General features: G+C 45.7%; 1 long non-coding RNA gene across 1 annotated transcript; it reads left to right on the top strand.

Annotated features, from left to right (window-relative positions):
- Positions 1-223: 223 nt before the first annotated feature.
- Positions 224-5,570, top strand: LOC141087955 (uncharacterized). Its single transcript, XR_012231775.1, has 2 exons — positions 224-627; positions 5,219-5,570. It is a non-coding gene; the product is annotated as an uncharacterized lncRNA (long non-coding RNA).
- The last annotated feature ends 17,976 nt before the right edge of the window (positions 5,571-23,546 follow it).

The raw sequence follows: 23,546 nt of genomic DNA on the forward strand, positions 1-23,546 counted from the left end.
ATTTTTTTTTCTTTGTTAATTTATTTAGCGATTTTTTTTTTTTTTTTTAACTTTATTACATTGTCCCATCATAGATCACTGTGACAGATCAGCGATCTGTCACAGGCACTGCTGCAGACTTCTTCATGCGTGTGCTTTGCAGGCATGAGGAAGCCAGCTCCCTACAGGCCCCCGAAGGTCCCCATCGCCATCTTGGATTCAGGGACCTGCAGGGATGGAGCCCCCACAGCAGCGCTGCACATTGCGCTGCTGTGGGGGGCTCAGGGAAGCACGGAGGGAGCCCCCTCCCTGCCGATGCTTCCCTTTAACCCCCGGTACACCGCGATCGTGTTTGATCGTGGTGTGCAAGGGGTTAACGTGTCGAGGGCGGTCCGTGACCGCCCCTGACACATTGTGCTGGGTTTCAGCTGTGATAATCAGCTGACACCTGGCCGCGATCAGCGGCGCTCACCACGTGGGTGCCGCTGATCACTGTGACGTACTATCCGGTCCCTGGGAATTAAGTCCCAGGGCACATGGACGGGATAGTACGTCACATGGCAGTAAGGGGTTAATAGACATATGTTGTTTACTTATAGGCAGGTATGGAGACTAGTCCCTATTATCTGAGACCCTACTTCACAGCAGGTAACATTAGGCCTTTTTACAACTCTGGTCTTTTCTGTAGCTCCTTCATTATTTACTTTTAACCATGATGTTTTTCTGTTATTTTCTTATTTTCTTTTTTCTTTTATTCTTTTTTTCTTTTATTCTCTTTTTATCTGCTATCATGGGTCCATTGTTGTCTAACCTCCTCTCAGCCTTTGTTTACGTAATGATACTGTACATTGTATATATGTGTGTATATATATATATATTTTTTATATGTGTATTATGTTTTTATATGCATATTATGTTTTCATAATGATTTAGGACGTAGTGACCATCATCAGCACTATGGGCGTTATTATCATGTTAGTATTAAGTTCTCTTGTCACTGGTATTACCGGCGATCTTGTGGTTTACCTCCTTTGTTTAAACATGTATAATTTACTGTACATTTTCTTATTTTTTGTATATGAGTATATGATTCTATGCAGATTCAACTTGAAAAAGGCATGCTCATGCCGAAACGTTGCAGGAATATAACTTTTTTCCGTAGGGTCATGTTTTGATTTGCATATTCTTGTATGGTGGTGGTACTTGCTTCATCTATTCACATTGGACAATAAAAGATATCATTTGAGTGCCAAAGTATTTTTCGTTATTGATTGCTACATGGTTCTTCAGAGCACCGCATCTAGAGCAGTGAGCGCCCCCTATATTACTTAGGCTGCTGCAACAAGCAGAAAGGGATCAGCCAAACCGATGCCAATAGGGATGCAAAAATCTAATAAATAAAAAATGCAATAAATATAAATTGCAATTAGTGCTGTGGACCCACCTCTGTAACTCTGAAAATTAAAGCTGAATATACTGGTTATTAAATGTTCCACTTGCTAACTTGGTAGTCTGGAGTTAAAATTGTCCAAACAGTGAGTGAATGAATCTGTGCTGCAGAGTATCTCAACACACTCACTGACAATTCTGCTGTGGGTTGCTGGTATCCGAGGAAATGTCCAGAATGGATAGGGCGATAGGAGTTAAACTTATCCAATACTCTAGGTAGAAAACTTTCAGTGTAGCTTGCAAAGCTGTCTGTGGAACTTAAAAATTAGTCCTATGGCTCCAAGTACCTGAGTGGCGCTTCGGCCGGCAGCACTGTAACAAACATCACCAAACTATGGAAGGTTCAAAGAACAAAAGGAAATCAGCAATCCTACATGTTACAAAGGTATCTTCCTCCTTCCTCATGGATTTAGTTTCCTCAATGTCAAATTAGTATATGTAGAGGACAGTTTACTCCGACTAATTGTTAACCCTTAATCGGTCAATTTTGATCTACTGCATAAAGGCAAATAACTCTATTTCATTATTAAGTCCAGTGGGTTTCATACTATTCAGTCAGCTCTCAGATCTAGATATTTAATGTAGATAATTCCCACCTCTCCAGTGATGTTTTACTGCTTCAATTACCCAAAGGATGTACCCTCCATTTTACTATTATGTACAGTGGGTACAGAAAGTATTCAGACCCCTTTAAATTTTTCACTCTTTGTTTCATTGCAGCCATTTGGTAAATTCCAAAAAATAATTTTTTTCTCATTAATGTACACTCTGCACCCCATCTTGATTAAAAAAAAAAAAGAAATTTAGAAATTTTTGCAAATTTATTAAAAAAGAAAAACTGAAATATCACATGGTCATAAGTATTAAACACTCAAAATAGTTAATAGTTAAATCCAGTAACTCTATAATACAATCCAAACCAAAAAACCTTTTATGCCATTCCAAGCAAAAAAGTTCAGAGAGTATTTTAGGATAAAAATAAGTACATTTTATTACATCCAAAATCAAAATACAACAATAGGACAGAGCAACTCACTAAGGCTACTTTCACACTAGCGTTTTTTTGCTGTGCGTTTTTTGCGCACACAAACACATGAAAAAACGCATCATGCGCTTGTGTGTGGGTTTTTTTTGCAGGTTTTGGTGCATTTTTTTGCGCATACGTGCGCATTACAATGTGCACATATGCGCACCCATAGACTATAATGGGTGTTTTGCTGTAAAAAAAAAAACGCATTGCGTGCGCATGCTTTTTTGGGGGCAAGTCGGACGCACAAAAAATGCAACAGGATGCATTTTGTGCGCCCGAGCGCACACTACAAAAAAACGCATGCGCGTACAAACGCATGTGTATGCGCACCTATGCGCACCCATGTTAAAGTATAAGGAAAAAAACGCATGTGCTTTTTTGCGCTAAAAAACAGCGCAAAAAAAGCGCAAGTGTGAAACCAGCCTAAGCAGGCAAAGTAACACGGGGGTTAAATTACTCAGTAGTATACAAAAAGGGCACAGTATATATATATGAATTATCAACAGGCAAGAAGGAGTAAAAAGTATACTATGTATATGTAATAACCCCTCTAGTCAAACACACCAAGTAACAACAAATATGTGAACCCATATCAGGGAATTCAATTCACCCACACTGGCGGGTAAGACCAATTAGGCATATATACACTGGGTGCAGAATTATTAGGCAAATCAATATTTTGATCACATCATCCTTTTTATACATGCTGTCCTACTCCAAGCTGTATAGGCTTGAAAGCCAACTGCCAATTATGTAAATCAGGTGATTTGCATCTCTGTAATGACGAGGGGTGTGGTCTAATAACATCAACACCCTATGTAAGATTCAACAAAATTCTCAGGTCAACAGGTGCATATTCAAGAAAGAAATCTTGTAAAACCTTATTGAAGCACAAATGGACAATATATAAGATGTGCTTAATTATTAGGCAACTTCCTTTCCTTTGGTAAAATGGGTCCGAAGAAAGATTTGACGGACTCTGAAAAGTCAAAAATTGTGAGATGTCTTGCAGAGGGATGCAGCAGTCTTGAAATTGCCAAACTTTTGAAGTGTGATCACCGAACAATCAAGCGTTTCATCGCAAATATCCAACAGGGTCGCAAGAAGCGTGTTGATAAAAAAGGCGCAAAATAATTGCCCATGAATTGAGGAAAATCAAGCGTGAAGCTGCCAAGATGCCATTTGCCACCAGTTTTGCCATATTTCAGAGCTGCAACGTTACTGGAGTATCAAAAAGCTCAAGGTGTGTCATACTCAGGGACATGGCCAAGCTAAGGAAGGCTGAAAAGCGACCACCTTTCAACAAGAAACATAAGATAAAACGTCAAAACTGGGCCAAGAAATATCTTAAGACTGATTTTTCTATGGTTTTATGGACTGATGAAATGAGAGCGACTCTTGATTGGCCAGATGGATGGGCCCAAGGCTGGATCAGTAAAGGGCAGAGCGCTCCACTCCGACCCAGACACCAGCAAGGTGGAGGTTGGGTACTGGTATGGGCTGGTATCATCAAAGATGAACTTGTGGGACCTTTTCGGGTTGATGATGGAGTGAAGCTCAACTCCCAGCTCTACTGGCAGTTTCTGGAAGACACCTTCTTCAAGCAGTGGTACAGGAAGAAGTCGGTATCGTTCAAGAAAAACATGATTTTCATGCAGGACAATGCTCCATCACATGCATCCAAATACTCCACAGTGTGGCTGGCCAGTTAAGGTCTAAAAGAAGAAAAAATAATGACATGGCCCCCTTGTTCACCTGATCTGAACCCCATAGAGGACCTGTGGTCCCTCGTAAAATGTGAGATCTATAGGGAGTGAAAACATTACACCTCTCAGAACAGTGTCTGGGAGGCTGTGGTGGCTGCGGCACGCAATGTTATTGCAAACAGATTAAGCAACTGACAGAATCTATGGCTGGAAGGCTTTTGAGTGTCATCGTAAAGAAAGGTGGCTATATTGGTCACTGATTTTTTTTCGTTTTGTTTTTGAATGTCAGAAATGTTTATTTCTAAATTTTGTGTTGCTCTATTGGTTTACCTGGTGAAAATAAACAAGTGAGATGGGTATATATTTGGCTTTTATTAAGTTGCCAAATAATTCTGCACTGTAATAGATACCTGCACTAACAGATATCCTCCTAAGATAGCCAAATCTAAAAAAAAAAACCACTCCAACTTCCAAAAATATTAAGCTTTGATATCTATGAGTCTTTTGGGATGATTGAGAACATAGTTGTTATTCAATAATAAAAAGAATCCTCTCAAATACAACTTGCCTAATAATTCTGCACATGGTATATATACTTAGAAATAGTGATCAAAAAATAAAGTGCTTCAAGTGCATTATTAGCATATTGATGCCTGCATATAAACTGTGACCGATACTTAGGTCTAGAGTGAGTGGTAAAATCCCCCTAGCCTGCCACCCCTACGCGCGTTTCACCGCTTCTTCGTCAGGAGATCTGACACAGACGATCTGACATCACTAAAACCGCTACCCAAGCATTTTAGAATCTTTCACAATTGTGATGCCAGATTTCTAAAAGTCACTGGCATTGACAAGGTACATGTTAACTTAAGAGGAGGTAATTTTTAGGAAAAATCTTGCCCAATTGAAGGTCTGATGTATCTCTAACATTGGGTCAATTCAGCAGGCGGGACTAAATGAAGTATTAAGTTTTGCCCTCTTCCTGTAATGCTGCTGTTTTCTTTATTTTTTTATTGTTTTAATGTATTTTTAATTCTGTATTTTCTTCTTACAGTGCTTTTTATCATTTAACTCACTTTTGTTCAGGATGAGGAAACTTCTGGCCACCGGGACTTTGCTCCACCTGTCTTCTCTTTAGCGTCGATGAAACTGTTGGCAAGATGGGAGAATATGACAAAAGACATAAAATAGCTATATGAAGACTTAATGACTCCTTTGGAATCCATATGTTATAACCCTTTACAATTATGTATATATTGTGTTCTTATCACCCTTGCTGTTTTTAAATGGTATACCCAATGTCACTTTTTTAAAAGATTATGTACACTATATTAATTACTATTACTCCCACTTTTTCTATTTTTTTTGTCTTATAAAAATCATTAATGCACTAATTTATTCCTCGTTGTCATTATCACTTATTGTCATTTCTAAGCACACTTGGACTTTTCCTTTGTTTTATTTTTTTATATATTTTTACATTACGTCATTAACACACACTTAGGCTAGTTTCACACTAGCGTTTATGAGCGCAGCGACGGCCTGCGCACGGCCGCCGCTAAGCCCCGCCCCCTGCCGCGCCCCCGCCGGTAGCTCCGCCCACCGGCGCATGACGCTGCATGCGCCCTGCGTCCCCTATCTTTATCACTGGGGGCGCAGGCCGTGAGCAGTATGCGTTTGGCGGCGCATGCATCCTTTTGACGGTGCGCTGACCTGCGCCAAACGCAACCTGCTGCAGTTTGGTTGCGTCGGCGCGCCGTCAAAAAGGCGCATGCGCCGCCAAACGCATACTGCGCACGGCCTGCGCCCCCAGTGATAAAGATAGGGGACGCAGGGCGGAGCTACCGGCGGGGGAGCGGTAGTGGGCGGGGCTTAGCGGCGGCCGTGCGCAGGCCGTCGCTGCGCTCATAAACGCTAGTGTGAAACTAGCCTTAGAATTTTAATATAATATATGTCATTTGCACATGCACACTTTATTATCCCTCACTTTTCTTTTCTAACTTCGGTGTTGACAAATATGGATAAATTTAAAAATGCATATTTTTAGGTATCATCATTATTATTATTATTATTTATTTATATAGCACCATTAATTCCATGGTGCTGTACACGAGAAAGGAGGGTTACATAGTTATAGATATCGTTAACGTAAACAAATTTACAAATTTATCATTCAAAGACACCACTCTTCCATCCTGGAGCCTTTCCCAAATAGTGCCCCTGGTTATCCTTATTTTTCTCCCCTTCTCATCAACTAATAATATAAACCCATATTACACCATCTCTGCGGCGTGCACTTCCTTTAGCTTCCTCTTTGGCCATTGCCATGGTGACACGTCTGAATTGCCGCCTGTACCTCCCCTCGCTCTGATGCATCGAGCGGGGAGGAGGCCGGTGTCATGTGACGCCGGTCCATGGTGACGTCAGGTGGGACTGTGGCACCCCAGGAGTTCAGCTGCCACAATGGCCTTGCCTCCCTCCAGGGGGGAGTGAGGTCATGCCTGGGAGCAAGGAAGGGATCCCCTTATCAGGTAGTTGCAGCAAACAACACAGTTCCTGCTCCAGGCCAGCAGAGGGAGCTCTAAACCCGATTTCAGGGGAGCTGCTCTCTCTGGTCAGGAGGAGGAAGTTAGAGGTAGTTAATTCCTGAGCAGGGTTTAGAGAGGACATGCAGAGAAAAGCTGGGGACAGGAGCTATAGACAAGCTCTTCCCCAGGCTTGAGCACCAGAGACCGGACCCCGGAGTCCGAGGCTGTGTGGGTACTAAAGTTCTTGCAGCAGAATCCGGAGGTCAGGAGACCGCAGATCATCTGTCCTCAACTGAGACTCAACAACATAGCAGCACGTGTGAGCCAGAGACGCCATGTGAGTGGAGTTACACCTAAGTAGCAGACAGAGACAGGAACTTGAATGGAGTTCACAGCAGCAAGTACCTCAGAGAATAGCGCTAGAGAGGAGACCTCACAACCCACCTGAATAAGGAGATACCCAAATTGCTTTCAGACTGACCGACTCCAGAACCATCTGTAACCTGAGCCCTTCTGGACTGTACCTGCACAGCTCAGTAAAAGGTAAAGGAAATTTCACTCTGTTGTGTCCTCTAGTTATTCCTGCATCACATATCCAACTCTGCTACATCTATCATCCTCAAACACATCTTCACTACCACAACTTCCTTGGGACAAAGCTCTGCCTATGGAGAGCTATACCAACTCTGCTGCATCACCATCAGTCCCAGAGGATCTGACCTGCAGCGCTGGTCACCTCTGATCAGGCGCCACAAGTGGCATCACGAACACTTTACAAACTCTTTATTTTCCCTTTGCAAAACTTCCCCTTTTTATTGGACGCCCAGGGCCATGGACCAGGTCACCGCCGCTGTGACACTGCCCCTTTAAGGAGCGGCCCGGTACCGAGTACTCCCCACTGCTCTGGTGGGCGTTCCAGAACTCCCGACGGAAGCGCCGTACCTGGGCCGCTGCCACCAATGGCACGGACATGATATAAAAGCACGGTCAGCGAACATCCCAGCCTCGCTTCCCCTGGAAAAAGCTAAATGCGAAACGCAAGTTGGGGTGCTATCGCCACTTAAAGGCACAGTGCCCATATACCACCAACAATCATTATCTTTCTCCTAGCCCTTATTACCTGCATTTTTTGCTACTTGGCATGTGTCTTTGCATAAGGCCGGCGTCACACTAGAGAGGAATACGGAAGAGTGAGAGGAGTTAAAAAAACGCATTGCACACGGACCAGTAATTCTCTATGTGGTAGCTCCCATCAGCCGTATTTTTCTAGCATATATTTTACGGTCCGTGCCAATCGCAGCATGTTGCGATTGTCAGCGTACTACGGCCGTAATACGCTAATGCAAGTCTATGGGTGCGACTTTCTCCTAGCCCTTATTACCTGCATTTTTTGCTACTTGGCATGTGTCTTTGCATGATTCTAACTTTAACACTAAGGCCGGCGTCACACTAGAGAGGAATACGGAAGAGTGAGAGGAGTTAAAAAAACGCATTGCACACGGACCAGTAATTCTCTATGGGGTAGCTCCCATCAGCCGTAATTTTCTAGCATATATTTTACGGTCCGTGCCAATCGCAGCATGCTGCGATTGTCAGCGTACTACGGCCATAATACGCTAATGCAAGTCTATGGGTGCGCTAAAAATATGCATTACACACGGACCACATGTGTGACTTGCGAGAAATACGCACCCGATGTCTTTTAGAAAAGCCGGCAATTCAGTGCGCTATACAGTAAATCACACTGACAGGTTTAATAAAGAAACGAAAGAATAGATCTAGACACATAGAATACATATATATATATATACATGTCATTACCGTGGGAAAGTTTCTGACTTTTTTCCCATGGTCATCAGTTCATTCACAGATCAGCCGGGGACTCCTGCTGACGTCACTGCGGCTGCGGGGAGTCCCCGGCTGATCTGTGAATGAACTAATGGCCGTGGGAAAAAAGTCAGAAACTTTCCCATGGTAATTAGTTAATCTACAGGCAGCCATTGAGGCTGCGCAGAGCTGAATCAATTCATTTTGTAGTAGATTACAGTGAGGCTGGTCGCATTAGCACCGGTCCTCATTGTAAACTATTTAACCCCTTCTGATGGATTGCAGCGTGGGACATGACTGAAAGGCGGAGAGGTAAGGATATTGGTGATTTTTTATGTTATTTTTGTTTCAGGTCATGGTTTTATTTTAGATTACCAGACTAATAAAAATTTGTCAAAAACTTGGTGTCTTTATTTCATTTAAAGACTTTTTAATTAATGTCTGTGTGTGGTTTTTAACCCTTTCTTAGTATAGGGTTAATAATGGATCGTTGCCTTATTGAAACCTCTCCATTATTAATCGGCTTAATGTCACCATACAATCGAATGGTGACATTAACCCTTTGTTATATTAACCCATTCGCCACTGCTACAGGGCAATGGGAATAGAGAGGATAAGTGCCAGAATTGGCACATCTTATAGATGCGCCATTTCTGGGTTGTCGGGGGGCAGATTTTTGTAGCCGGGGGGGCCAAAAACAATGGTCCCTCTCATGGCTATTAATATCTGCCCTCACTCACCTGCTTTACCTCTCTGGTTGACAAATTACAGCGGGAGCCCACGCATTTTTTTACAGCGAATCAACCCCTTAAATCAACACCTACACCTCCCAAATTTTGCACACAAACCCTCATCTAATTATTAGTCAGGGACATATAAAAAAAAACATGAAATTAAATGGTTTACTGTATGTAACCATGTGTCATTTCATGTCGGGTTGGGGAATGATTTGACAGAAGCCGACAATTGAATTAGCGGCTATTCTGCTATGAAAACTCTGTGAAATATAAATATATAAATATATATGTGTGTCTCAATGACATGTGTGTGTATATATATGTATATATATATATATATATATATATATGTAATGTGTCTAGATCTATTCTTTTGTTTGGATTTGAAAACCTGTCATTGGGCTCCATTATATGTCCGTTTTACCAGCCTGCGAGAAAAAAACGGTATATGGATGCCATACGGATGCTTACATGAGAAAAATACGTGGCCACACCCTGACAACGGATGACATACAGAGCACTATTTAGGGACCATTTATGCGTATTACGGCTATACAATACGGTCCGTATTTTTCTACGTTGTGTGTGACTCAAGCCTAACACTGCTAATGCTTGCTTTGAACTGGGCATAAGGATAATTATCTTTGAACTCCTGCATGTGACATAGATAATTTTAGTATATTTGATATAGAATCATAGAATCATAGAATCGTAGAGTTGGAAGGGACCTCCTGGGCCATCTGGTCCAACCCCCTGCTCAAAGCAGGATTCGCTAAATCATCCCAGTCAGATGTCTGTCCAGCCTCTGTTTGAAGACTTCCATTGAAGGAGAACTCACCACTTCTCGTGGCAGCCTGTTCCACTCATTGATCACTCTAACTGTCAAAAAGTTTTTTCTAATATCTAATCTGTGTCTCCTCCCATTCAGTTTCATCCCATTGCTTCTAGTCTTTCCTTGTGCAAATGAGAATAAAGTTGATCCTTCTACAATGTGACAGCCCTTTAGATATTTGTAGACAGCTATTAAGTCTCCTCTCAGTCTTCTCTTTTTCAAACTAAACATTCCCAAATCCTGCAACCTTTCCTCATAAGACAGGGTTTGCAGACCGGTCACCATTCTGGTCGCTCTTTTCTGAACTTGCTCCAGTTTGTTGATGTCTTTTTTAAAATGTGGTGCCCAAAACTGGACACAATATTCTAGATGAGGTCTGACCAAAGAGGAGTAGAGGGAAATAATGACTTCACGTGATCTAGACTGTATGCTTCTGTTAATACATCCTAGAATTGCATTTGCCTTTTTTGCTGCTGCATCACACTGTTGACTCATATTCAGTCTGTGATCTATTAGGATACCCAAGTCTTTTTCACATGTGCTGTCACTTAGCCCTATTCCTCCCATTCTATATATGCTTTTTTCATTTTTATTGCCCAGATGTAGTACTTTGCATTTCTCCTTGTTAAAAACCATTCCGTTAGTTGCTGCCCACTTCTCCAGTTTATTTAAATCTTTTTGAATCCTCTCTCTCTTCTCTAGTATTAGCTATCCCTCCTAGCTTTGTGTCATCAGCAAATTTAATCAGTTTACCCTCAATTCCTTCATCTAAATCGTTGATAAAGATGTTGAACAATACAGGGCCCAGGACAGAGCCCTGTGGTACCCCACTTGAGACATTCTTCCAACTGGATGTGCAGCCATTTACGACCACTCTTTGGGTCCGATCACTAAGCCAGTTATGAATCCACCTAACAGTTGCCTTGTCCATTCCATACTTAGTCATTTTTTCAATAAGGATTGTATGAGAGACTTTGTCAAATGCTTTGCTGAAGTCAAGATATACTATATCTACAGCATTTCCTTGATCCACCCAATCAGTGATACCGTCATAGAAGGAAATTAAGTTAGTCTGACATGACTTATTAGTTACAAACCCATGCTGACTCTGTTTAATCACTTCATTCTTATCCAGGTATTGACATACATGTTGTTTAATAATTTGTTCAAAGATCTTTCCTGGTATAGAAGTCAGACTCACCGGCCTATAGTTGCCTGGGTCCACCTTCTTCCCCTTTTTGAAGATAGGAACAACATTTGCTCTTCTCCAGTCTTCTGGCACTCCTCCTGTTCTCCAAGAATTTTCAAAGATTATGGAGAGGGGATCAAAAATGTCTTCTGCTATCTCCTTCATGGAAGCTGTTTATCTGCTCCTTATTTATGATGATATATATACCCTCAGTCCTACAGTAGTTGAATTGTCTAGGATTTATTACACTATATATATTCTATATTGTTGTGGCATTGTATCCCTTAATGTGGCTATTTTTTGCACTATTGTCCCTATCTTGACTATATTTTAATTTCACTTTTATTGGTTCAATTTGCATAAATAAAAATTTAGATTTTTATGGCATATAGCTTCCACTTTTTTCATCTATTTGATGCATAAATTTAATGGAAGCGCCATTTAGGCAGCTTAATAATTTGATGATCGTTGAAAAACTGTGACTAGACCTCAAAGTAGCAGTGCATGCAAGATGACCCAGGAAGAATGGATGAAAATCCCTCAAACAAGAATTGAAAGATTCTTGGCTGGCTACAAAAAGCATTTACAAGCTGTGATAATTGCAAAAGGGAGTGCTACTAGGCACTAAGCATAGTTTCTATAAACTAGACCAAATAAATCAGAGGACTCTCCTATAACTTAATTAAGCAATACCTATATGAATAATTAGGAGCATAAAGCCATATGTGAACAAAAATAAACTTTATTAAATTAATACTACAGTCAATAAACCAAATAAAATAAAAGATGCTAAAACAGAAATGTATCTCACCACGGAGGTTTCTTGCACAAAGATAATAAATATCAGATATTTATTCAATATAACAATCTGTTTTTAGGTACAACAAATATATGAGAAAATATTATCCATGGGTCTGAAGGGGGAACTCTGTAAACTGTATAGTAATGAGGCTGCAGTCTTATCAACGTTAATATAAACAAAGGTGGCCTAGCCTAGGCCATTTTTGAGACCACAAAGGATGACTCAACACATGTTATCTGCCAACTTTGTAAAAAATGACTCAAGCAAAAAATTAAAATATTTTGACTATTACATGCATGAATCGGCACGTGCGCAATCAATATGCGTTAGTCTGTGAATCTCACTGCGCTAAAATGAGGCCTCGCCAACCACTGGCGACCCCATCAACTGCATCTGATGCTTATTCCTCCTGTGTCACTTTGGCAAGTGTTCTAACACAGGTTTCAAGCAGCAGAAACTCTACTTGTTTACACGCTACAGTCGGGGAGAGTGAGAGCACACCAGCTGTTATGTAAGTGGAGATGCCTGCTGTGTTTGAGTGATCTCAGACACTGAGCACACCACATCTTTCTCAATCCATCTCTGCCTGCACTTCACTCACAGTCTAGCAGTTTGTCATGTACACCCTACTCCACCCTCTCTCAGCACACCAGTCAGCCCTCGGTCCTGCAATTGTGATCACGTAAAAGATTTTTTCCTCCTACACATGCCAAACCTAACAGCTTGAACTTGAATCATGTCAAATTTGTTGGCCACTGAAACGCTGCCTTTCTGCTTAGTGGATACAGATGGTTCCCAAAAGCTGATGGCCTTTGTAGTTCCTTAGTTCCAGTTTCTCGGTCGGCATTACTTCTCTAAGAAAGCTGTGCCTTCGCTACACCAACATCTCACAGACAACATCACCATTCCTTTGAAAAATCTATGTCTGACACGGTGCATTTCATCACTGACACCTGGACGAGAAAGCATGACCAAGGGCATTAAATCTCAAATACTGAGCACTGGGTGACTCTGGTGGCTGTGGGGGCAGGCAGGGAAGACGCTGTTCAACAAGTCTTTCAAACCCCAAAAGCTTGCTTCACAAACCTCTGTATCTAACACTTCCTCCACTGCTTCTCCCTAATCCACATCCTCTAGGGCCTCCACCTGCTCCCTCAAACACTCTCTTAATGAGACATGTGTCACCCTTATGCACAGTTTCGAAATGGCTACTAAGATCGTTAGTGCTGATCATGCTATCATCAGCATCACAATTCTAGTTATCTACATGCTGGAGCACACTTTGCAGAGTCTGAGGGAGAAGGTGAGCAAAGGAAGATGTGGAAAGGATAACAATATATCTTAGTTTTGGACTGTCGTTGCACAAGCAGGTGCCATGGGAGGAAGGAATACAGCGATTTAGAGAGTCTCATGGTACCAGACAAACTGTTAGTGAAGGTGCAGGAGCCCAGGAACAAATGAAGGAGGATGAGGAAGAAGAGGTGATGGGCATGCAACAGTCAGGAGATGAAGAAGATAATGATCTCTGTTGTCCGTGGTTGGCGGGAGGGGACAGGGAAGCAAGCTTGAGTGTTGCCCCGCCACCAACACACCATGGACTTAGACCTCCTGGAAGCACCCAACACATGAACACCTTCTTGCTGCATTATCTGCAACATGATGCCAGTATTGTTAGGATTAGAAATAGTGCTGACTACTGGGTTGCCACTCTGTTAGATCTATGGTACAAGAGTAAATTTTTCCAGATGCTTTCCCCCTGGAAAGGGAGGCACATATGCTGGAGTTTTGAAATACACTTGTAGACAATCCTAAAAGTGTTTTTCCCAAGACAGCAGTAAGGCCCACAATTTGCCTCGCAGTTCTAGACTTCCAACCAAAGGAACATTGAGACATCAACGCAAGAATATTAGAAACAGCAGCAGTGTAAGTGGCAGAAGCAATTTCTGTTAGTTGTTTTACGCACTTTTTAGACCATCCCGTCCACCAGCAATACAAATCTGACATATAGTGAACGACTGGAGAGGATGGTGCAGGAGTATCTCAAGCTCAGTTTCGATGCCATCAGGGGGGATTTGGACCCTTTTGTATTTTGGTCTCCAAAAATGGAAGAGTGGCCTGAGCTCGCCTGTCATGCCTTGGAGGTTTTGTCATGGCTGGCAGCCAGAGTTCTCTCAGAATGTGTCTTTAGCACTGCTGGTGGTGTCCTGATGGATTAGCGCATCCGGCTATCCGCTGAAAGTCTAGGCCACCTAACTTTTATCAAGATGAACAAGTCATGGATCGCCAATTACTTTTGAACCCCAGTTGCAGACTGGACAGACTAGGCGATGGTGTAGTTTTCAGTGTGCTGCTGTTAGGTGTTGAGTTTTCCCCACTGCACAGCCATGTCCTTTGTGGTCTCCCATTTCTCTGCAGCCGCAGAGGATCCTGCTCAGCAGAGACGTCAGTCCCGGCGTCTTGCCCAGGCTGATGCTAGGCGTCTGGTTGCTCCTACTGGCTCTACTATAACACCATGCTTGAGTCAGCAGCAAGCAGACGCTCCTGGGACTAAGTCCCGTCTTTTGCTTACTGAGCATGCCCGTGGGACAACCTCTCATTGGAGGTCCGGGGTCACATGCGCAGGTCCCGTTCCTGCTCAGATTGGTCCACTGGGAAGGTCCCGGAAGGACGCCGCTATAAAAGAGTCGCATGGCCGCTCGGCCATGCTCTAGTATAGACTTTTATGGCTTATGGTGTGTATGATGACGGATGCTTGTTACCGCGAATGACTCATTATGAAACCCCTACCCTTGGTTGTGTATGTTGTTAGGGTCTAGTGGTTAGAGTCAGCACCTGTCAGTGGCTAGGCTATATGCCACAGTGCATCCCAGTCCTCAGCACTTGCTAGCGTCCGACTGTGCCTCTCTGCTCAGGGCACTGTTGTATTGCACCAGGTAGCAGTAGCCGTCACTGCGGCGCCGTGCGCAACTCTAGCGCTTTCCTCCCCACTCTGGGTGAGCGATGCAGTGCACACTGGTGCGTTATCTCTTTTTTGGTCTCTTGCTGGCTTCGCTGCCGTGGCGCCGTGCGCTAGTGGACTAGAGGGACTCTAACCCCGTGTCCTGGGGTGGAGTCCTGTGTCTGTATCCTAGTGCTCATCTGGCCGAGCCCTGTGAGTTTAACAGGCTTCGGCACTTACATTGTGCGGCTCTGCGCTTCTGTGAATCAACAGAACTCGCTCTCGTACACACCTGGTGACGCTAACCCGTGTGCGTTTCTTTATTATTTGCCGTACAGTCACCGCCATTACTGAGCAGCAGGTTTCTCTGCACGGTGGACCCCGGGCTGCGAACGCACCTCAAACCACCTTTATTATTTGATGCATTCTGCCAGCCCTTAACATTATACTAGCGTCAGGGTCTGGCTAGTAATGGCGGACGACCAGCGACTGCAAAGGTACATCCAGCAGCTGAAGGGCAGGTTGGCAGCGCTAGAGCGTTCAACCTCAGCTGCGGATGTTACCTCAGTTGCTGTTCAAGCAGCCATAGAGGCTGTCTCCCGTTTTTCCACTGCTATCCCTGCCCCGACTTTGTCCCGTTTCCTGCTGCCCAAGAAGTTCTCAGATGATAGTGCATCCTGCAACGGTTTCGTGAGCCAGTGTTCTATTTACCTAGAGCTGCTGGCCACACGATTCCCTTCTGAGCTGGCTAAGGTGGGATTTATCATCTCCCTTCTGTTGGGCAGGGCCTTGGAGTGGGCCACCCCGCTGTGGGAGCATGGTGATCCCCTGGTACAGGATGCCACTCATTTTCTGGTCACTCTGAAGCAGATTTGTCTGGGACCTCGGGTTACGCACAACACCGCACTTCAGTTGCTGGCATTAACTCAGGGTTCATCTTTGGTCAGCCAGTATGCCATCCTCTTCAGGACTGACCTCAGAGCTGGAGTGGCCAGATAAGGTTCTCATACCTATATTCTGGAGAGGTCTGGCTGATCACGTCAAAGATGCCCTGGCCACCAGGGAGGTTCCCACTACTCTGGAGGAGCTCATTACTGTCTCCACCCACATCAACCTTCGTTTTATGGAGCAGGGGTTGGAGCGCTCGCAGTCCAGTCATAGGTATAGGTTGGCTCCAACTTTTGCTAGACTGCTGGAGCCTCCCGGTCAGGCGCCCTAGCCTCCAGAGGCCATGGAGGTGTCCCGCACGGGTTCCAAGTCCCGGACCGTGCGGGTACCCATGGTCTGCTTCCATTGTCGGCAGGCTGGCCAACTTGTCAACCAGTGCCCACAGCGGTCGGGAAACGCTCATGTCTAGTGGTTATCGGAGGGGGCCTACTAGACACAGCGACTTTCTCCTCCAAGCTCTCGTTTAAGGGGACGCTTGAGTTCAACTTTCCACTCTTATCATGGAGGTTTGCATGGACTCTGGGGCGCAGGGCAATTTCATGTCAACTGCCTTCGCCCAACGACACACAATCCCCCTGGTCTTGCTACCCCAACCAGTCACTATCAGAGTGGTGAACGGTGCCACACAACCTTCCCAGATCACCAACCAGACTGCTCCACTGAGGCTCTCACTGTCTCCCCATCAGGAGACGTTGTCTCTCCTTGTAATGCCCGAAGGTATCAACCAGGTCCTCTTAGGGGTTCCCTGGTTATGATTTCACTCTCCTCATATAGAGTGGTCCTCGTGGAAAATTCTCGGTTGGAGCAATCCTGTGAGGGTAGGTGTCTGAGGGACTGCGTACAGGTTGCTGCCACTGTGGTTTCTGCAGATCTCGCCTCGCTTCCCAAGCCCTATCAACAGTATGCAGATGCTTTCTCCAAAAAAGCAGTGGAGAGTTTTCCGCCGCACTGCCCTTACGACTGTCCTATTGACCTCTTGCCCGGTGCTGAGCCTCCTCGGGGCCGTGTCTATTCCCTATCTCTCCCAGAGACAGAGGCCATGTCACAGTATATCAGGGAGAATCTGGCAAAAGGATTCATTAGGAAATCGGGAGTCTTCTTTGTCCAAAAGAATGGAGAATTAAGTCCCTTCATCGATTACAGGGGTCTTAACGCCATAACCGTTAAGAACAAGTATCCTCTGCCCCTGATATCGGAACTGTTCGATAGGTTATGGAGCGCCCCGCGGGGTCTGGGGGTACTCGGTACCGGGCCCGTCGACTTCCATGGGGGACAGTGTCACGGCAGCGTGACCCGGTCTGTGGCCCAGAGGCATCCAGTAATAAAATAGGGGAAAGTTGTGTGGTATTTATGTGGTAAAAAAATGAAAATAAAGTAATTAGATGGTGAAATACTTGATGCCACCTGTGGTATTCTAGTCAGAGGTGACCAGTGTTGCGGTGTTGCTTCTCCGGGATGGATGTTGGGAGCAGCTATGATGTTGTAGCCCTCCACAGGTAGGGCTGTAGTCCCAGGGCAAAGAAAATTGAGAGAAAGACACAGAGAGGTGCAGTTTCTTTACCTTTTACTGGTAATAGGTTGCAGTCCGGAGTACCACATACACGTGATGGAATGAGTCCGGCTCGCCTGGAGGCATTCAGGGGATCCACCTTGCCAGGTGGGGATTTAGGACTTTCCTTTCTGCGATTTGTGTGTGGGTCTCCACTGCATATAACTATGCTGTGACCCTCTATTCATGATGGTTTCACTAACCTGTACGGCTGTCAGCGTGAGCCTATTCCCCGGGTACCGTTCTCTTCACCGTCAGCCCCGGGCTCTTTATCCGCTGACATGCCCTCAGGTGTTCAATGTGCACAGGAATTTACAATCCCCTGTACTTTCAGATTCGGCTATCAGGGCGTACAGTTCCTGTCAGCCTAGGACTCTGATGTCCCTTTTCTCTTTATTAGCGTTTCACTCAGGGGTCTGCTATATGCAGTATTTTAGCTTTTCTAGAGTCTCTCAGTCTCTGCTCTTGTCCTTTCCCTCTTCACAGATCAGCTCTGCCTATCGAGCTCCACTCTGATCAGCTCCCTGTCTTCGTCTGACAGGATCTTCCAGAAAGATCTTTTTACCTCACATTTAACTGTCTTGTAATTTGCTCACAGCTGCTCTCGTTTCCATGACAACCCCCTCAGCTCATTTCTAGCTGACTCACCAACCCCCTCTGCTGGCCAGAATTTATAAGGCAGCTCCCTTTTCTGACCTGCAGCAGGAATTGTGATTTTTAATCTCTGTTACCTGGCATGTGGGTCCCTTTCTGCCTCCAAGCATGACTTTACCCATTAGAGGGAGGTAATGTCATTGTGACAACCGGACCCTGGGGTGTCACAGTTACAAGGAGCGAGGGTTTTTTCCAAGGTGGATCTGCGGGGAGCCTATAACCTGATACGCATCCGTGAGGGGGATGAATGGAAGACGGCCTTTAACACCAGGGATGGCCATTACGAATATCTTGTCATGCCCTTTAGGCTCTGTAATGCCCCAGCTGTCTTCCAAGACTTTGCAAACGATGTCTTTCGAGATATGCTCTCCACCTCGGTGGTGGTCTATCTGGATGATATTCTCATCTTCTCACCAGATATTGACTACCACCAGAGAGAGGTTTGCAAAGTCTTCGACTGCTTATGGGCCAACTCCCTCTACTCCAAGTTGGAGAATTGCCTGTTCGAGCAGGATTCCTTGCCTTTCCTGGGCTATATCATCTCTGCCCAGGATTTGGCTATGGATCCTGCCAAACTGCAGGCGGTAATGGACTGGCAGGAACCCCACTCCCTCAAAGCGGTGCAGCACTTTCTGAGGTTCGTGAACTACTACCGCCAGTTCATTCCCCACTTCTCCACATTGGTAGCTCCCTTGGTTGCCCTCACCAAGAAGGGAGCAAACCCCAAGTTATGGTCGGAACAAGTCTCCAAGGCCTTTTCCTCCATCAAGTCCCACTTTGCTGGCGCTCCCATTCTACATAGCCCCGATGTAGATAAGCCATTCATCTTGGAGGTGGATGCCTCTTCGGTCAGGGCTGGAGCGTTCCACTTTCAGAAGGATGCTAAAGGTCGGAAGCACCCTTGCTTCTTCTATTCTAAGACCTTTTCACTGGCGGAGAGAACTATTCCATCGGGGACAGGGAGTTGCTAGCAATGAAATTGGCCTTCTCGGAGTGGAGACACCTCCTGGAAGGGGCTCGGTTACCTTTCCAGGTGTTCACAGACCATAAAAACTTGGTATACCTACAGACAGCCCAGCGGCTGAATTCTCGCCAGGCCAAATGGTCCCTTTTCTTCTCCTGGTTCCACTTCACCCTTCATTTCCTTTCCGGTGAGAAGAACGTCCGGGCCGATGTTCTCTCTTGCTCCGTTGTGTCAGCGGAGGAGGAGGATGAGGAGCCTCGGCTAATCGTCCCTTCTAAGAGTCTGAGGACTGTGGCTCTGGTCGCCCTTGAGTCGGTGCCTCCGGGCAAGACCTTTGTCCCTGCCCGTTTGCGACCAGAAGTCCTCTCTTGGGCTCATGCATCCAAGGTGGGTGGACACTTTGGGATGAAGCGGACCTCTGAGTTACTGGCGAGGACCTATTGGTGGCCACATATGGCTTGTGACGTCGGAGACTACATTTGGGCGTGTGTCTCCTGCGTCAAGAATAGGTCTCCTCGACAACGGCCTGCTGGGCTACTTTACCCCCTGCCGGTGGCGGACAGGCCCTAGGAAATGGTTGGCATGGACTTTGTGGTGGGCATGCCCAAGTCCAGTGGCAGCACAGTGATTTGGGTTGTCAACGACCATTTCTCTAAGATGGAGCACCTGGTGCCCCTTTCTCAGCTACCTTCTGCACGGGGCCTGGCAGTGTTGTTCATCAAACATGTCTTTCACCTACACTGCATGCCGAACAAGATTGTCAGTGACCGGGGTTCCCAGTTTGCATCTCGGTTCTGGAGAGAGCTCTGTCGCTTGCTCAGCATTGAGCTAAATCTCTCCTTGGCTTATCATCCTGAGACGAATGGGTTGGTAGAGAGGGCCAACCAGACTCTGGTCACATACCTACGACATTTTGTCTCGGCCAGGCAGGATGACTGGGCTTCCTTGCTACCGTGGGCGGAATTTGCCTTGAACAACGCTGTGGCCGATTCCACTGGCCAGACCCCATTCCTCCTTAATTATGGCCAGCATCCGTGTGTTCCGGTGCCTATGCCCATGTCATCCACTGACTCTAGGGTGGCAGACTGGACGGTGGAGGCACGTGATGTTTGGGACCACACTCAGGATGCCATACTGGCCTCCAAGGAAAGAATGAGGGTCTCCGCAGACGCACACTGGCACCCTGCTCTGACCTTCGTCCCTGGCGACTTAGTGTGGCTCTTCGCTCGTAACATCAGGCTGCGGGTCGAGTCCACTAAGTTCGCTCCTCACTACATAGATCCTTTCAAGATCATCGAACAGGTTAGCCCTGTGGTCAACCGGCTGGCCCTTCCTCCACGCCTGGGTATCACTGATACCTTCCACGTGTCCCTCCTTAAGCCCATCCACATGTCCCAGTTCTCCGAGTCATCTACCGGGACATCGGGCTTGTCCTTCGACGAGTTCGGGGTGAATGCCATCGTGGAGTGCAGGATGATACATGGAAAAAAGTATTATCTGGTGGATTGGAAGGGTCATGGCCCAGAGAATCGGACCTGGGAGCCTGTGGAGAACATCCACGCTTCGCTACTTGTGTGGCCTCTGAGCGTGGCGAGGCTCAGGGGAGAGGAGGCCCTAGGAGAGAAGGTAATGTTAGGCATCGAGTTTCCCTCACTGCACAGGGGTAATCTCAAGCCATGTCCTCTGCGGTCTCCCATTTCTCTGCAGCCACAGAGGTTCCTGCTCAACAGTGACGTCGGTCCCGGCATCTTGCCCAGGCTGATGCTAGGCGTCTGGTTGCTCCTTATGGCTCTACTATAACACCATTCTTGAGTCAGCAGCAAGCAGATGCTCCTGGGACTAAGTTCCGTCTTTTGCTTACTGAGCATACCCGTGGTACGACCTCCCATTGGAGGTCGGGGGTCACATGCGCAGGTCCCGTGCCTGTTCGGATTGGTCCACTGTGAAGGTCCCAGAAGGATGCCGCTATAAAATAGTCACATGGCCGCTTTGCCATGCGCTAGTATAGACTCTTGTGGCTTATGGTGTGTATGATGACGGATGCTTGTTACCGCGAATGACTCATTATGAAACCCCTACCCTTGGTTGTGTATGTTGTTAGGGTCTAGTGGATAAAGTCAGCGCCTGTCAGTGGCAAGGCTATATGTCACAGTGTATCCCAGTCCTCAGCACTAACTAGCGTCCGACTGTGCCTCTCTGCTCAGGGCACTGTTGTACTGCACCAGGTAGCAGTAGCCACCAGTGTGGCGCCGTGCGCAACTCTAGCGCTTTCCTCCCCACTCTGGGTGGTTACTGGCATCCGCCAGAGTGGTGCAGTGCACATTGGTGCATTATTTCTCGCTTGGTCTCTTGCTGGCTCCGCTGCCACGGTGCTGAGCGCTAGTGGACTAGAGGGACTCTAACCCCGTGTCCTTGGGGCGGAGTCCTGTGTCTGCATCCTAGCGCTCATCTGGCCGAGCCCTGTGAGTTTAACAGGCTTCTGCACTTACATTATGCGGCTCTGCGGTTCTGTGAATCAACAGAACTCGCTCCCATACACACCAGGTGATGCTAACCCGCATGTGTTTCTTTATTATTTGCCGAATAGTCACCACCATTACTGAGCAACACAGCAGGTTTCCATCTCTGCACGGTGGACCCCGGGCTGTGAACGCACCTGATATCACCTTTAATATTTGGTGCGTTACGCCAGCCCTTAACAGCTACATTGATCTTGCGTTTTTGCAGTCTGTGACACATTTATCATGACATCTGTGCGTCCTGTTGCTACTGCTGCTGATGTTACTAACAAGTGCCTTGGTGGCGCAACAATCAGAAGGTATGTCCACCGCTGTTTGCCTTTTTTTTAAAGCATCTAATATTCCTCCTATTCCTCCTCCTTTTGCTTCCTCCTGAGTCACAACAATCCAACTTTTTGGTAAATGGAGTCTCTTATTCCGGTCTCCTTGTTGTGTGCTGCCTGTAGTGGCAGGGGTCTCAGACCACCATTGTACTATTTCTACTCTGATGAAATTTATGCCACTTTAGTGGTGTGTGCCAATGATTTTTTGAAATGCGGAAACTCCAAGCTGGGTTTCCATCTGGTGGGTTGCCAGTAGTGAAAGGGGTCTCAGGGCACCATTATACTATTTCTACTCTGTGTAAATTTAAGCATTTTACTGATGTATGCCAATATTTTCTTGAAATGTTGAAACTACAATTTGGGTCTCCATCTGGTGGGCTGACAGTAGTGGAAGGGGTGTAAAAGCCCCATTATACTATTTCTAGTCTGGCAAAATTGATGCCAGTTCAGTAATGTTTGCCAATCATTTTTTGAAATGTGGAGACTCCAAGTTGGGTCTCCATCTGGTGGGCTGCCTACCATGGAAGGGGTCTCGGAGCACCCGGCCTACACCTGTCCCTCATCCACCTCTTACTGATCAATTTGTAACCTAGAAATGCTGGGCCAGGCCCTGTCCCATCCATCCATGCTGTGCCATTATAAAATTTCTACTGTAGGTCAGTTGATGCCATGGTATCTGTGCAAGAGGCTGCCAGGGCCGTAGTCATGGCCGAGCACTCTGATATATCTGTGCCCTGGCCTCCTCTCACATGAAAACAGCATTCATTCACCAACATACCTGTTTCTTCTCACTGCGCCATCAGGGATACCACTGTGGTGCTGAAGCCTTTCTGCAATTGGTTTTGCAAGAATTGAGACACAGTCCGGTTCAAATGCAACATGTGAAACTTTACTTGAATAACTTGGCAGCACATTCTTGTCAGTTGCATCAACAGCAAGTTCCATGCAGTTCTCATTCTGTTCTTTCCCTGCACTTAGTTCCATGTCCTCCAGTACATTGCGGGGTAATAACACCTTAGGCAGTACCGCATCGTTCTCCCTGTTCAGAGTTAATGTGCCTTGGGATTCTCTAGTCCGTTTCGCCCTGGTCCTGAGATAACCTTCTACATGTTGAACAATCTGTGCCCTGTACTATTCCAGACTGCTTCCTTTCTCCAGCTATGAACTGCTGAAATCCTGCTGCTTGATACCATACTTCTGTCCTATAGACTATGAATGGCTAAGCTTCTCTTCTTGCAACATCACGTGACTGCTGTGGTGTCCTGGGCCTAGAGCCCATGTGGAATGTTCAGGTGCCTGGGCCCTTCTCACTACCTAAGGGAACGCTCCTAGCTTCTAACCTAACTAACCCTTTCCTACACTATACACTAGCTGAAAGCTATAATGAACATACAACCAAAAACCATTTCCCTATACATGGGAAAGGTAACACTCCACATAATCATTAAATATACTGATCCTACAGCCGCTAAACCATGTGATCAAGAAGTGTTTAACACAGACTTAATATCAAGAATTTTATTGAAAATTTACACATAAAATAAAACCAAAATAATTGTTGGTGCCTCAAAC

This window comes from Dendrobates tinctorius, unplaced genomic scaffold (assembly GCF_039654945.1).
Source record: "Dendrobates tinctorius isolate UK_male_01 unplaced genomic scaffold, ASM3965494v1 ptg000036l, whole genome shotgun sequence".
NCBI lineage: Eukaryota > Metazoa > Chordata > Amphibia > Anura > Dendrobatidae > Dendrobates > Dendrobates tinctorius.